This window comes from Triticum aestivum, chromosome 3D (genome assembly GCF_018294505.1).
Source record: "Triticum aestivum cultivar Chinese Spring chromosome 3D, IWGSC CS RefSeq v2.1, whole genome shotgun sequence".
Taxonomy (NCBI): domain Eukaryota; kingdom Viridiplantae; phylum Streptophyta; class Magnoliopsida; order Poales; family Poaceae; genus Triticum; species Triticum aestivum.
Window position 1 is genome coordinate 110,200,475 of NC_057802.1, and position 5,466 is coordinate 110,205,940.

Consider the following 5,466-nt stretch of genomic DNA (forward strand, 5'->3'; position numbering starts at 1 on the left):
TGCTGACGCGTGGATGCCTATTGGTCCCGGTTAGTGCCACCAACTGGGACCAAAGGCCCTCCTGCCTGGGCTCGCCGCACCGGCCACGAGGAGGCCCATCTATCCCGGTTTGTGTAAGAACCGGGACTAAATGGTTAAGGCATTAGTAACGACCCTTTAGTCCCGGTTCAAAAACCGGGACAAAAGGCCCTTACCAACCGGGACAATAGGCCCTTTTTCTACTAGTGTGGACTCGGATGCTGAAGAGGCTTCTAGCAATGCTATCAAGCTTCCAACATTTGTTTACATAATTGACATACTATACAAATGATTTTCTAGCAACATGAAATTGTACAATGCTCTGAGCTTTCAGCTTTTGTTTCGTATGTCTTGCCATCGATGCTCTTTCGAAGACAATAAAAAACTAACTTCCTTGCTAATGCATCTCAATGATTAGCATATCAGAGCTAATATTTACATCACAACTGAAGGCAAAGTTGTGAGAAGGTGTTAAATTAAAATTGATCCATGCTTTCATTGGCAGCAACGTCCCCCCAACTCTGTCTAAATCAACAAGGCATGTTGGGAAAAAAGTAGTTGTCTGGTGCATGCAACATTCTGATCATTTTGTGCAGTTCCACTAAAATAGAGCTGAGCGTCCCTGTTCCAAAGATATTAAGTGTGATTACGATAATAGAGGACTGCTGATGAAACAATAAACACACAAATAGAAGCCAGTCATCTTTGCAGTCTCTCTTAAGACTAACTAGTTGGAGAAGATTAAGAAAATAGTTGGAGAAGATTAGGCTCGGAGTTCGATGAGGAGGATAGAGCAAAACCAATCTCCCTTTGTGCAGTCGCACTGAAATGTAGAGACGTTGCCCGTGTGACATTTTAGTACAACCGCACAAAACACTCTTAAGAAAAAAGTGATTTGTGCAGTTCACCAAAAGGTCGCAATAGCAACGAGGTGAAATGGATAGCCCTGTTTGCAAAAAAGATGTAGAAAGGAAACAATTACTGGCCAATAACAGTTGATGACACATACGACGATAAAAAAGAAGCATATTCCTTGTCCTAAGGGAAGATAACAACACGGTTGTGTTTGTCTAAAACAATGTGAGGATGAGATTGCAATATGGAAAGTACGTCGGACGAGCTACATTTTGCGCAAAGAACTATGGAAGATCCACATGCAAGATTTTCCACATGCAGCGACGTGGGAAGACGGGCAGTGGAGCAAGGTCGGAGGGGATACCTGGGGGTCGTCGGGATGTAACTAGCTGAGCGGCCGCGGACGAGGTCTGCCCGTACTGCGGCAGCGAGAAGGTGGCATAGTCCCTACCGCGCCGGAGCTTGGTCAGAGAGAACGGCGGGTACATCAGATCGAGACGTGATGCGTCGGCGTCGTCGAACGGAAAAACGATGCACATCCTCCCTTTCCACCGGCGGATGGGATGCGGCCGGATCAGTGACCAATGGTGAGAGAGAGAGGCCACTGCCGCCTTGTGTGAGATACTCTGAAGAGAGACAAACCTAGGCAGGCAGGCTCCATTGTATATAGTGGAGCGAACTACCTTTTCTCCATAAAAATCGTTTTATATTCTGTGTACGTGCCATCGAGCGATATAACTTTATTTAAAAATAACGCGCCAACGCATCAAGTCGAACTTTGTTTCATGCACGCGTGGTACACGACCTCCGTAGGTAAACAACCACTACATGTGTTCATATTATCACGTGGGATGCCATTTCGTACAGAAATGAGCTCCACCGTGTACCCGCGCGGGTGTGGCTGGGCACGAAGCCTGAGTACATGCACCTATTCTCTTCGTGTACGTACACCACCTACGTGGGGTTGTGTGAGAGAGATACAAACGTAGAGAGATATAGTGTGTGGGTTCGTGAGTGTTTTGGGGGGGTCAATAAAAAAATGTAACATATGCAATGTGTGTGAAATAGAGTCCTGGATATATCATATATATATAGAGGGGGCGATCCACGAGAAGAGAGTGGAGGTATCATCGGCTTGAGGTATCCATAGAATCGAAGAGAGGGATGGTGTGCGTGTGCGCGCGCGCGATCGATAAAGAGTGCCATCGAATTTTTGTGTGCCGACGTCAAAGATATAGAGTGGCTGGCCTACTGGAACGTGAGAGGGGACATGTGCAGTTTGTCTCTATGGCATGGATACCTACCCACAGCGCTCGACTATCAGTGTGTAGTGGGGGGAGGCCTAATTAATTATAGTGGAACAATGGCTGGTATATGTGTGGAGGAGGAGAGAGGCCTACCTTATGTATTAAGGGAGATCGATCGGCATCCATGCCTATGTGTAGGAGAGGAATAAGGTTGGGAGAGAGACAGAGCTAGAGTGTTGGAGGGGGTGGTAGTGGAGTTGCTTCTAACAAATGGTGGGAGAGGCTTGCTAGACAAACGGAGGGCACGCCTGCAATATTAATAAGAGAGGGGATGGCTGCATGTCTGTGCACGTGGGTGCGAGAGACGGGTCAGGAGGCATGCACGAATGATGAGGGGGGACGATATGGCTGTGGTAAGAAGATGTAACTACATAGGAAGATCAATCGTCCTTTGTCAGAGAAAGGAGAGACATAACTTGTGAGGTACGTCGATCGATGGGTGGGGAAAAATAGTTAAACTCGACCTAGGTATATGTAGGGAGATCGATCGGTATACATGCATGTATGTGTTAGAAGAAAAAATAAGGCCCGGGGAGAAGGATAGAGAGAGAGGGATGCATCTAGGAGGTGGTGCGAGAGGCATACTATATCGAGGGGGAAGGAGTGTGCGAGTATGAGATCGATGAAAAGAGTGGTGGGAGTGAGGCTTGGACGGTGAGAAGAGAAGAGGGGAAGCTTGTGTTTGTGGTAGGCACACGTGGCTAGAGAGGCATATCGATCGATGTGTGCCGTAAAGAAGGAGCTGGGGGGCCTAGACACATCGTGGGTGAACGACCTAAAGTGAAAAGACGAATTTGCGCGATGGAGCTAGAGAATGCTGAGGGAGGGTGAGAGGGATGCGGGTGTGTGCATGCACGAGAGAAACTTAGCGCTGGCTACAAAGATAAGATGATTGTGTGGGTGTAAAAGGCGAATATAGATCATAATTCATTATAAAAAGCGAATTCGTATATTTGAAGAATTTATCATAGTGTTTTAAACCGACGCATGCGTGAATATATATAATGGTGATACACATGGTGTGGTTATGAACATGTTATACTACATATAATATATTTTACCTCTACTCTTATAAAAAACAAAGTTGTTGATGATGGTGTGCCTGCCATCCTACAATATCGGCCGTCCGAGTTTTATCTGACGGATAGGAAGGAAACTATGGGAATTTTGAAAAAAGATACCCACACCCCTCTCCATATTTGCAAATAAGGCATCCCCTTGATCATGTTGATGTTCCGCGGAACGCATGGGCATCTTGCTAGTACTACATATAATATATAGAACATTGATTATAATTTGGGCTAATGTGTAGCTTTTGCAGCTCAGGGATAAATACTTGTCATAATGTAGGGGGCGGGGCACTATACCTTGTGTTATAAACATGGTGTACGTATGGAACATGGTTTAGATTATGAATATATAGTTAGTACATCAAATGTACTATTATTTGGAATCAACATCAAGTGTATTAAAAAAATTGAATTCGAGTTCATATAGTACACATATTTCATATCTATCTCTATAGTAATCATGTGGTGTGTTGTTAAGGTAATACACGAATGACGGTTGAAGTTGGCAACAATCATGATTGTAGATTCTTATTGAAATAGAGAAATGAATTCAAATTCAGTTCGAATTGCAGCCGTAGTATAAACATTTGGAATGCACTAAAATGTTGGTATGAGTAGGTTACATGCATTATACAGCCAGCGAAAAAATTTAATTGGACATAACATGGATTCATACTCCCTCCTTCCATCTATATAGGGCCTAATGAGTTCTTAAGACCGCCTTTGACTATTGACAAGATTAATAGTACATGACATGCACAATGTGAAAATTATATCATTGAAAGCTCCTTTCACACACGAATTTAACGGTGTGCTTTGTGTAAGTTGCATGTCTTATATTATTACTCTAATATTTGGTCAAAGTTAGCCTCGAAAAACGCATTACGCCCTATATAGATGGAAGGAGGAGTAGCTTTGAATAGCATTTGTATAGTAAAACGGGACAAGACTCTCTCTTTGTGTGGTGTGAATAGTTTTATTTTTTTCGTTTTTTTCGTTGAGGGAAGTGCAAATTGATTTGGTACGTACAAGTACAATATCACACGTTAGGCTTGTCCCTAAAATTCAACCCGCGCCTTGTTATATCCTGAAAATTCACATATCGTGCTCCCAAAACTAGCGCCTTCACAACCCCCGCCTTGCTATCCCGAAATTACAACGCGCGCGAAAACTCCCTCCAGCTGCCAAATCCCGACACGGGAAATCCCCCTTCTAACCCTGAGCCCAAAGGGTCGCTAGTTCAAATTGGTGGGGGTACTTTTGTAACACACCCTAAATTTTGGACAAGCGCATCCCTAAGTCATGGTCCCCCCTCCCATCTCCTCCTTTTTGCCATTCGAAATCCTAGGCCGCCATAACCTCTCCGCTCCAGCCGCGAAACCCCACCCTCCTCTGTCCGCCACCTCACCGCAGCCCAGCCGGAGCCTCTTCCCCGACGACGTCGTCCACCGCAACAGCTCGACGTCCCTCATCCACCTCCCCGGATGAGGATCCGTCGTCCATCCCGTCGTCCCGCCGGTTCAGCCGCCCCGTCCTCCACCTCCAAGGAGCTGCTTCGACGGTCGCCTCGTCTATCGCAGGTGCTCCATCCTCACAGTGCCGCCTTAACCTGCTCCACCGGAACCACAACATCCTCACCGACTCCTCCGACGAAGTCGAGGCCTACTCGGCGCCACCAAAGAGGTTGTACACTCATCGCATCGCACCTTCTCCTTAACTCGACCTCCCGGTGCCGACGGTGCTCCATCCCGCACCCCCCATGGAGCGGCTACCTTGAAGCCGGCACTGCGGGCGACATCTCCCCCAATGCGAGGCCCCTTCGGCGGCGGCGTCCATACCAGCCGGATCTGCTGCTGCTGCTCCGGCTCTCGCTCGGTCGCTCGCGCTACTGCTGCTGCTGCTCCGGCTCTCCCTCGCTCGCTCGCCCAGCTGCTGCTGCTCCGACTCTCACTCGCTCGCACGCGCTGCTGCTCCGGCTCTCGCTCGCTCGCTCGTGCTATTGCTCTGCTCTGATTTAGCTACACTTCAGTCAACTGAATCGACTTTTGGCAGTCGATTTTCAGGGGTTGGGAGGTCTCGCCGAAGTGAAGGAAGAACCACTCGCAGCAAGGAGGGGGGCTCACCGGAGAGGTACCCCACTATCTATCTTAGGGTTCTGGGTGGGGTGCTGCTCGCCGGCGGTGGGGGCGCGGTGGTGGGGCGGTGGCGTGGGGATC